This window comes from Cotesia typhae, unplaced genomic scaffold (genome assembly GCF_013202065.1).
Source record: "Cotesia typhae breed Kobodo isofemale line unplaced genomic scaffold, CoteBio_Ctyphae contig_48, whole genome shotgun sequence".
Classification (NCBI taxonomy): domain Eukaryota; kingdom Metazoa; phylum Arthropoda; class Insecta; order Hymenoptera; family Braconidae; genus Cotesia; species Cotesia typhae.
The window spans coordinates 7,609,571-7,621,725 of NW_027423756.1; the positions used below are offsets into that span (position 1 = coordinate 7,609,571).

At 31.1% G+C, this 12,155-nt stretch overlaps 1 protein-coding gene across 3 annotated transcripts in view; it reads right to left on the reverse strand.

The window, feature by feature from the left end:
* Nucleotides 1-12,155, reverse strand: part of Rassf (Ras association family member) — a 203,694-nt gene that overhangs the window by 62,419 nt on the left and 129,120 nt on the right. The gene's annotated exons all lie outside the window — the stretch shown is intronic.

Below are 12,155 nucleotides of genomic sequence, written 5' to 3' on the forward strand. Positions count from 1 at the left end.
TTTATAATGATAGAATTTTCAAAGTAATTATTGGAAATTTTTTAGTTTTAATTAATGGAATACTTGTGAAATTTTTCGGCTGCGCTTTCTAATTTTCAATAAATTATTTATGGCTTTAGATGGTCCCGATCGATTAGAGTTAAATTCAATCCAGTGGTAAGATTAATTTGTTAAGCCCCGTAATTACAATTGACATTATAAAAATTACTCATTCTTTACCATGACGTTGAGTTAAAAGATAAAAGTTAATTTTTTTCACTAAGGTGTCACTCAGTATTATTGATATGTCTCCTAAATATTAATTTAAGTTAAAATATATCAGAGATTTTAAAACAAAACTTGGTCATATTTAAACATATCTACGTTAAAAAAATTCAATTTGACACGTTTTTTATACTCTGAAAAAATCACAGTGTTTACAAATTTTTTTTCTCTTAAATATTTCATTGAGATTAAAAATTTATTCGTCTGATATTACTTGAAATTAAGTATTTATATGACATTGAAAAAATCAATAAAAAAGTTCATTTTTTTATTTTATTGAGAAGCTTAATTAACTTGTACTTAATTATTCTTCATTGAATGATTTATTAAAATTTTTTCTGAAATAATTTGTATGAATGATAAAATGACAAATTTATTATCTCTTGTTTAATGTGATATAATCTATTAACTCTTATGTTGTAATAAATATGCATGTTTCTTTATTTTATGATTCCGCTCATAATGTCAGATTGAATCGAAATATATCCAATAAATTAGTAATAAATGATTATAAATTTTAAACCAACCATTGTAAGTTTTCTTAATTTCAGTGTATTTTAATTTCATGCCCAGCTATTTTGATTTGAGTTTATCGAACTGGAACTATCAGAGTAGAGCTGTGTGGTGCAGCACAACACTTTGACTGCAGTTTCAAAGAGCGTAACCCCTTATTCCAGAAACAGCGAGCTTGTTACCAGTTCCCCTGACATTTAATCAGCCATCACGCACAAAAATCTCACTCGTCTGCGCTTCAAAGTGCCTTTCTTGTTTTAGTTCTTTCATTTATATTTTATTCATCGTAACACAATGAAGGTAACTAAAATACAAAGCGACAAAATTTATTTATTGTCGTCGTCACTTAACTAGAAGATTCACCGTTTCTCTCCTTGTAAATAATATCAAAATAATAATAGTGTTTCCTCTTACTCTCATCCATACCAGACTTTTTTATTGGCTGAAACAAAATTCGCCAGTATAGTCTATTCGCGGAACAAAAGGTTACGTCATTTTAATAACACAACGATTACCAAAAGTTTAGCTTAGCCTCTACTCACGCACCTTATTTTAGTTAATTTCTAAATAAACCAGGGTTATTTATTTTTTGCGCACTCTGGACCTTTACAGTGATTATATTGGGCAATCATTAACACACAGATCCTTTTTTTTAAAACTTAACTAACGTGCAATAGGTCCGAAAAAAATGTCTGACAGGATTCAGTTTAATTTTTAAGGAAAATATTATTTAAAGACATTTTTGTGAAACCAGGAGCGTAAACTTTGCCGAATTTTACGATTTTAAATCATAGATCCTTAAACCAGCTATTAATTACAATTGCGAAATAACTTCACTGGTGGCCCCAGACGCACTTGATATTTATACCACTTTTAATTCTCATCTCAACTTGATATATTATCAAAAATAAATTCGTTTCCCTTGATTTATTATTACAGATTATCTTTAATTTATTAAATATATAATTTACAAAGATAATTATAAAGAATAAATAATAACCCATATAATGGAACAAACGCCGAGGATAGAGGAATTATATTTTTTTATTTCAAATATAATACCATTTATCGAAATAATTATTATCAACGAGACATTTCATCAAGGATTCTTTTATTTTTGATACTTATTTCTTGGCGATCATTGATCCTTTTGCCACGTTATAAGGTTATATAACTTTCGTTCCGCTCTCTTAATCACAAAACTTCGCGGAGACCCGGAAGGTATATCAATGTTTTACAGATGAGTATTTACCTGGTTTTTTCAAGTATATTTCTCATTGTCGTTGTTGTTGTCATTGTTAAGATTATCATTCTTCGTATCTTTCCTCGAAAATAAAAATAAACTTTACTTTTTTCTGATTTAAACTATAATAAAATAACAGTAACAAAATAGTAATGGCATTAAATTAGCTGTAAGAAACCTGGAAATAATTGAGACATCAACTGGCTGGAGACAAAAAATTTTCATTCCGTCCTGTACTATAATAGTTTATTTAATAATAGCATAAAAAATTAAAATAATTTCTTTTCATTAAATTCAAATTTACAATTTTTAAAATTAATTAAATAAAAGAATGACATGATATTAATTAAAATTACTAAAGTAAATAAAAGTAATTTTATTACAAACAGTGAAAAAATTAAGTGATAGACGATGAGACACTTTAAGATTGATAGCAATTGCGTGAAAGCAAAGATGCGTAGATAAATATTTAAATTATAACTATACTTCATATAGTATACATTTGACGCTTCCGCTAATTTTATACGTCTAGTCTGGTTTATACTTCATGCATTCTTGACGTTCAATTCTTATATTAACGTCAAATGTGTTGTGTTGGTCTGCTAATATGCATCCACGCTATTGCAAATTAGTGTTTACGCGTATTTGTATATTTGTGTATCTTATATTGCATATGTATGCATGTATTTAAAAGTTCATGAGCAGGATCCTCGGCCGCACCTAATACAAGACTTTTCAACTGTGACCAACTGCATCAGAGTACAACGAATGATTCACGCTACTCAAGATAATACTTATTACTAGTTATTTAAAACATTTGATAATTAAAATAATTTATTTTTTATCTTGTACACAAATAACATTACTGTTTCATTTCCCATCAGCTATTTACAATTCAGCTTTACCAATTAAGTATCTAGTTTCCAATAGCAATAAAACGATTTCTAATTAAAAAATTAGTATCGTTGTTTTACAGCATGCAAACTAAAAGGTAACAATAACAACAATATAAATAAATTAAAAAAAAAAAATAAAAAATATAAAAAACAAAATTTGATAAGTATTCGTTATCGTTGGATTGGATTTAATCCCACGCTCTATTTTATTTTATCATCAGTCGCAATTTATACTCGCGCATACCCTCGATCAACTCCGCGAGGTACTCATCTCTCTTTAATATTTTATTTTTTCGAACCATCTAAGCGTCTCACTCATTTAATGCATTTTCTCTTTCTCGCAGATCCAATGGGTGTATACAACAGTCGCGAGAGATGATCGCGCGGAGATCTCGTTTCTCCCAACGGAGTTCACGTTCGAGACCGCGAGGTCATTGGGCAGCCTGCCCGACAACAAATCATGGCTAATGATCTACTCGTACCTTTTCCATACCCTGCCGTACTGCTGTACTTTACCGGACCGGGTCTCTCTTTTATACATATACATATATATATATATATATATATATATATATATATATATATATATATATATATATAGTGAGTAAATAACTAAAGCAGTAATAGTAAGAGAGGAGAGGAAAAGGTAAGGACGGAAGGAAGGAAGACAGAGTGTAATACAGCTTCACTCTGGTGATCTTAGACTCACCAGCCGAGCACAAGGGTCTAGTCTCAGCTTCTACTGTCTTAATATATATTTATATATATGCTAGACAGAGAAAAGGATCTTATGACAAAGCGGAACTTGTGCATTTCACTCTCACAGAATTTCTTACCCCTGAATATCTCCCTTAAGATCCCTTCTACTATCACCTCTCAACTCGTGACTTGCGTAATTAAATATATTGCAATTATACCCGAGACTCCAGGCCCTTTAGACCAATTAGCTTTGAGCGTTAATTATTTCACTGTCGTCGTTTTCGTTGTAAGAATAAAACGCGCCGAGCTAATACGATAATAAATTAATATTTAAATTAGTGCTTTAATTTGTCAATCGTAAACTCTATTTATGAATTTAAATTAAATATTTCTCAACATTGGATCCCTATGTATATTAATCCAAGAATAAGGATTGTGGAGTGTGGTGTAGGGTTAAGCAAGGAGTTGTTTTATGTGCAGTATACGGTTAAATAAGTTGTCTTAGTTAATATTATTTGCTTAAGATTTAAAAATATATCTACTCCCTTAACTTACTCTCTATCTCTTTCTCTTGATCTATAACTCCAAAGAGTAGAAGACGGGAGTGGAGACGGAGCTAATATAAGATGGGAATTTCACGTTCGTGTAATCGTAATTTCCAATTTAAGTAGCGAACGGATCGAAAATTGTCCGGCGGGTCTCAAGGAGAAAAGAATAAAGAAAAAAAAAGAAGGAAAGATCGATATAGAAAGAAAACGGGACACACTGAGTACTCGACGCTCTCTTACTCTCCAACTCGAGTATCCAATTAGACAGGAGCGCCCTCGTCGTAGTCGTAGTCGTTGTCTTCGCGTGGGTGAGCTCAAGACGACCGACCAATAATTATGAACCAACGATGACCCTATACTCGGGACACTGCCATCAGGTTAAGAGGAAAACTAGTCGGATTTTTTTTGTAAATGTTTACTTGGACCTCGATTTGCGATAGGCAATTTATGGCCAAGTAAAGATCAAATCTACTTTAGGTCCGTTTTTATACTGAATTGTTTATTTTGAAGCTTCTTTTAAGAAATCTACAGTGAATTTTTTTTTAAGTCAAAAAAAAAATTGTAGATAAATACTTGAAATTTTTTTTCTAATTTATGTCTCAGAAAAAAAAATAAAATATGTGTACTTCGTGTTCACAGTAATTTTTTACAAGATAGTTTTTTGCAGAGGTTAATTATTTTTTGCCGGGTACAGGAGGCTCTGAATATAAAGGAGGATATTTTTATGTTTAATGATGGAAAGGCTCGTGTGTTCTTGTTGGAGTTGTATGTCGATGCTGAAGAAGCCGGAGCGAACGAGGACATCCCCGTGGGTCAGATGGGGTCAGTGCGACGCAAAAGAGTTACAAGCGCCGTGTACAACTCTTCTTATATGTATTGTGTATATATGTATATGTATTTAAAATATAAAAGGGTCTAGTGTGGTGTAGAGTATAGAGTAACCTTCGTACATATTCGCTTTGGAGTTTAGTTTAGTACAGAGAGTAGAGTTTATAGTAGGGATGTTGTAGAAGTCGCGGTGGCGGTGAGTGTGCCCGCACGAGAAAACGGATCGGAGGCACGAGCGCACGCGAATGGATCGAGATCCTACTGAGGAGATACGAATACCTAATCGTACATTCCGGATTGCCCGGATTCATGTATTATCGCTTTATCTCCGAGTTTTGTCCGGGTTTAAAGAACACAAGTGTGGAAAATTTACTTTTGTGCCCTTAAATTTTATTTAATTAGGTTTTATTCATTTTTTTCGAGTTTGCTTTCTTATTTAAACTTTCAAAGGATATTTTTTTTTCTAATTTAATTAAATTATTTAAAAAAAAAAAAAAATAATGAAATAAAAATAAAAACTCGGCATCATTTTCAAAGAAATAAAATTATTACTGTAAATTATGATATATAAAATTATTATAAATAAAATTACAGTGAAGCAATTTATCGATTTCGTTCCAAGATCGTCGTGATGATGATGGATTATTATTATCTTGCTACAGAAATACCGAGAGGTCACGTAATATCTTGAGCATGTCGATTTATTTATCAAATTTTATTGTGAGTATTTTTTTAATCATTCTATTGTCTATACGCACGTGCGTCTGAGGAACACGAGGCGAGTACGTGAATCCGACACAAATAAGAAGACAGTATGAATACTAAAAAAGGAAAAACCCAGGGCATATAAAGATGAGACGGAAAAAATAAAGTACGAATACTAAAAAATGAAAAGTAGTAAAGAAAGAAGAAGTCGTGGACGCAGTGGGCGGTTCCGCGTGCGTGCGTGATCGTGATCAGGATCGTGAGGTAAGATACCGAGGTCGCCATCATACGCCTCTCACGTCTTGCAGGGTGGTCCAAAATGCTTGCAGACACTGTTATAATACAACAGACGCTTTATTGGTCTATACTTTCTATTCTCATAGAAATGTATTAAACAATGTACATTTAAACTCACTAAAGTCGTCATTTATTATATTTAATGGTTGTATGTAACGAAAGCTTCTTTGTATATATGCTTACGTCATATCTAAGAAAATCTATGCTTCGATATCGCTTCAAATTACGAGTTTCATAGATTTAAAAAAAAACATGGAAAAAAAAATTCACATTTTTGTTTTTTAAGGAAAAGTAAAATAATTATAGGCAGATTTTAAAAATATATCTTGTTATACGTCATCACACATTCATTCTTTGTCTATTGTTAAATGAAATTACACTAAGTCAGTAGAGTAATTATTCACTTTGTAAAAAGATCTCTTGTTGAAAGAATATCATACATTTTGTAGGTTTATTATATTTTTTTGTTTCTTATTCTTTCTCATACAAGATATTTTTTAATAGTTACTTGAAATTATATAAATTGTATGTCAACTCAAGAATGTCTTCTAAAATAATTCATACATTACTGGTGTATTTTCTAATTATATTAACATCGAAGTGCCAGTTAAGATCATTCATGTTAGTGGATGTATCCTGATTTATATAATTAATATGATCATCTGGAGTATGTCGCACTCACCCGTATTACTGAATGTTTAAAGGAATTATAATTTTATCAGGACCCGATAGTTCAAATTTCGGTAATCGAATTACGGGTTACAATCAAAAATTGGGTCACGATTTATTTACATACGCTAACGATTAATCAATTCAACGATTCGTTCACAATTTTTTACAATACAAACCTTTAAATAATTTAAATATTTATTAGAGGTTATGTCATTAAATCTTGAGTTTATGATTTTATTAAATCAATTTAAAAACTATTTAGGTACATTTTCAATTCAATTTTGTATTTAATGTGTGCCTTGTATATTTTGATATTTATCAGCAAAGTTGTGTATAACAAAACGATAATTTTTTTTTTAACCTTCAGAAATTTTTATTATTTATTTGTCTACATGTTTTTCAAATTTTATTTAGTATGGAAATTAATTTTATTTTGATTTTATTATTTAAGATAAAAATTACAGGTCATTAAATAATAATTGAAATACTACTTATTCTAAGAAAAAATTCTAATTACACATAAATAGTTGTGAATTTTCGGACAGACTTTCTCCATGGTCCGCGCGAGTCGATACCCCGACTCACAAATTGACCAAATTTAATTTCTACGTTTTTACTTCAACGCCAACCACTTTAACACAGGTAGAAAATGGCGTCAACTGCCGTCTGAAAATACTTGGCCAAAAAAGGAAAAGAAGCTCCAGATGAAGATCTTACTTTAGAAGATCTCCAAAAAATAGTATCGCTATTATCACCGGAGGAGCTTGAGATCATCCGAGATGCCCTTTCAAAGATGATCATCGAGAAAATTGAGTTTTTGGAAGAGTGAACCGGTGGTTCAAATTTAAAATAATTCAAATGGCCTTTTTCAAGGCCGCAAATTTTTCACTACGTAAAAACATTTCAAGTTCATTTTTGTGAACAGTTGACTCTAAAGGCCATATCTGCAACTTCCCGCTAATTCCATTAATATATGGCTGTTTTTTTGAGCTCTTCGAGCTAAAAAATTCAATTTGTATGTTATTTTGAGCTCTTCAAGCTCAAAAAAATACCTTTTCTGTGCTTTTGTGCTCTTTGAGCTTAAGAGTCTGATAAAAGTTTCATAGAACACTATTTTTTGGATTTTAAAACCGCAATAACTTTTGAATGAATGAACCGACTTTTACGCGGTTGGCGACATTCTACGCAGTTTTTTAAGCCTCATAAAAAATTTCTAAGTTTCAATTGGTCAAACTAGAAATTTCGAAGTAACTCCGAAAAAATACTTTTTTCGGTTTTCTTTCGTTCACGATGACTCTTGAACGAATCAATCGATTTTGACCAGATTGGCGGCGATCGACATGGTTTTTCAAGGTTAAGAGCTGGTTAGTTTTCGAAATCGATCGCTTGAGCCGTTTAAAAGTTATTTTAAAAGGAAAGGAATCTCCAGCCGAAGATGCTACTTTAGAAGATCTTGAAAAAATAGCATCGTTATTATCAACGGAAGAGCTTGAGATCATCCGAGACGCCCTGTCAAAGATGATTATTGAGAAAATGGAGTCTTTAAAAGATTGAACCAGTGGTTCATATTTAATACAACTCAAATGGCTTTTTTCAAGGCTGCAAATTTTTCATTGCGTAAAAACATTTCAAGTTCAATTTTGTGACACGAAATTAATTTGTCGAAAATTTAATGAAAATAACTTTGCTGTTTTTTGGAAAAATTAACTTAAATATTTCAAAGAAAATATATAAGTTTTAATTAATATAAATTAGATAGCTAACTGATGTATAACTACTTTAGAAATTTATAAATCAAGTTCTTTATCATTTCACGTGTGAAGTATTAGTATATTTTGTATTTTTCTATATTCATTAACTTAAGAATTCTTTGATTAAAAATAAAAAATCATCTCAATTAAGAAATGAAAAACATATTAAAATGAAAGAAAAACATTTCAATTACAAATTTTATTTTTGTAATAGCAGGACAGAAAAAAAAAATATTGTTAGATAGAATTAAAAGAAAATTTCACTTCAATTATCTTCGGGTGCACGTTCAACCCACAGTCGTAATTTCTATACGTTTTATGATTTTTTTCTTTTATTTTTTATTTCTCCGGATCGCCTCATTACTAACTCGACACGTGGCGCGACAGAACGTCACGTCCAGGCTCACGAACCAGCTATCGAGGGTTATTTCATTCCTCATTGAAACGCGAGGCTGGAGAAATACCTTCTTGTAAGAACGTTCAAACATTCGAGTGTCCTGACTATCACACACGTTGGACATGCTTCGCATTTACCAGCACACTAGTTCACTGAGGAGTACAAGAAACCAAGAAAAATGAAGAAAATAATAATAATAATAAGACTACCATAAAGGTAAGAAAAAAATTTTATTAAGGGAACGGATATAAAAGAAGACAAGGGACGAATTTAAAGAAAGCGCAGTGATGCCAAGTAGAATGAAGAAGCTCTGGATGAGGTTATTGTTATACCAAAAAATTCGTGAGGACGTATTAGATTTTGTCACGTTTCACATTTGCACGCACCAAAGACTTTTTCAGGAAAAAAAATTAAAAGTTGACTTGAAACTAGTAGAAAAAATCTAAAATGAGAGGACGAGGGCGAGAGAGAACTGGAAAATAAAGAAGTCAAGGAATGAAATGAAAAGAGATGGAGAAGAAGAGAATAAGGTTATAGCTTATAGGAATAGTGCTGATTCTTTCTTCAACTCACTCGCAAAAGCTGATCACAGCGTGATCGTGCCGTCTTTCCTTCGACGTGATGCAGCGTGACGTCTTTATGCGCTCTACCACTCTCTACTCGGTTTTACTATATATTTTCCTCTAACTCTCTCGGTCTCTCATCTATCCGATTCCTATATCACCCCCTTGGTCCCTCCTCTTACTTTGGTACATCGCATCGTGCTGGTACGATAGCATCGATCGATCAGAGCTCTCGGTACTCTTGGATACAGAGCTGTCTTTTTTATTCGCGTGACTTATTATTTATCGCACATCCTACTCTTACTTGTTTTCCCAAAAAATATATATCGCTCTACTTTCCTACAGTTCATATCTTTGTCATATTTTTTTAATAGTTAGATAGAAGAAAATTATTTAAAATAATTCAAATAAAAAAATTTTAATTTTTAAATTAAAAAAAAAAAAAAAAACTAAATACTCAAAACGATTAAAATATATTTTTATCGCATTATTTATTTTTATACAAGCATTTAAAATTTTTTTTGCGCTTTCCGTTTTTACGCTCTCTATTTTTTTATATTTTATAGAAAAAAAATTAGTTGATTGATTAAACAAAGTTATTATACATATAACTTGATATGGAGCTTTTAAATTGTAACCAAAACCAACAAGCTGCATTGGGTGAAAACGACGTACAATATCGTTTCAGTTCTGAAACCGCATCATATACCGTTTATTTAACTTTTTTGTATCGTTATTCATCTCCGAAATTGAAATCGAAATAAAGGCCGAATTGAAAATGTTATTTTCTGTAGCAATAAAAAATATTTTATTCTGATGTAGTTTTAAAATAGAAAAAATTTTTGTATAAAAACAATAATAATAATAATAAAGTATAAACAAAATGAATTTTTAAACAGCTTGTGACGATGGAGCCGAAATAAAGTTGAGGGGCCAGCAGGGAGTGGAAGCGGAACCGTTGAGATGAAAGTAGATTGCAAATAGCAAATGAACCAAAAGTAATCCGCAAAATGTGCAATCGTTTAATAGCGGAGAATTTCGTGATATTTTTGCTCGATCAGTACAGTAGTGTACCAGGAACGTGCATCGATAATTGTCGAATGCTACTCTGCCTTCTCTCTTCAATGAGAGACAGAGAGTAAGCCCATTTAAAATCTGTAACGCGTTTAGTTTGATGAGTAGTTTGGTGAGTCGCGCAATTTAACGGCATTAAATTGCCGTCCCATTTCCGCCCATCAATTGATTTATTGTATGACGAATTTTCCGATTACTGAATTAACCAGCCTATCCACTGGATTTTATTTATATACATTTACAAACCGCATTCAAGATTTTAAATTTTCTCGTTTGTTATTTTATAAATCGATGAATTAATTTTGTTAGATTTAGATGATTATTGTCTTAATTTACAGATAAAGTGAGAAAAAAAAATGTTTCATATTTGTCCCAATCACTGAGTAAATAATATAAAAAAATTTTTACCTTAATCAAATTTTAAAAATTCTGAAAAAGTTATTTTTTTTCACCAAATAAATGATTTGTCTTTGTGGTTTTTTTCATTATGAAATCTGGAGGAAAATAAATTAGATAAGAAAATGTAATTTTTGAAAGTTTAATCCATTCGATTCTTATTAGATCAACAATATTGAAGTAAAGTTCACAAACGACCATGCATGCGAATTAGATCAACTTGTATCTGAATAGATAAAGGCATATATATATATATATATACATCTCTTTAGATTATGAAAATGAAATTTTGGTAAATTGAGGTCTAACGAGATCGGATTGGGTTAAACTTGATATACGCGTTATATTCTCTGGTATCTTTGTAAGAGAATATATTCCTTAATAAAATAAAATCTAAAATTTATATTTAAAAAAATACTCCTTACTTAGAAATTTGAGATTAGAAAAGAAATTTTTTGATGAAAAATAAGTTAGTAAACAAATTTATTTTGTCACAATACATCTTTTAATAAAAATAAAAAATTATGAATATTTGTGATTGTTAAAAATATAAAAAAGAATAATTGACAGTGATGAACTTGACTTTTTTTGCGAATATATAAGAAGAGAAATTAGTGTCTCAATCAAATTAAGAGTCACGAAGATCAAGTATACCTAGAGAATCCGCGTCATTGCATCCATCGAGAATCACCAAACGAAGTTCAAGTTCCAGACTAGCAATTAAAAAATAAAAGCTCTTGACACCCTGATGCTTACAACAATGCATAAGTTCATGAAGAACCGCAACAAAAAACGAAATTTATTTTAAAAATTTAAATTAAACTTGGATTTCTTCCGTCGGGATTAATCAAGAGCTAGTTAAGCTATTTTTAATGAAACAAAGGTTTTAAGAGTTTGTCTGACAAGGACTGAAGCTTGGCTACTATCAGGTGATCCTTGGCACTGTGTTATGTATATTTATATATATGTATTATAAGTTAGGTAGATCGAGAGAGACGCGTGAGTAAAGCAAGAACAGTAAGAGAGGAGAGAGCTAAAAGCAGTAAAGATATATATAAGGGGTGGAGCTGGAACTCTCTGCGCAATAACTCAACTTGATTGTATTATTCAGCTTGCGATAAGGTTGTTATTAAGAGGACACCAATAACCTCAGAATACAGCTCTATTACTACACACGTTAATGGATCAGTAAGTTGAACTATCGATTTACGGACATGATTTATGTTAATTCACTATAGCCTGGACTAAAATGCGCTCAACTGCACTGAGTACACGAGTTTAATAAAAATAAAACCAAGAGGCTCTACTC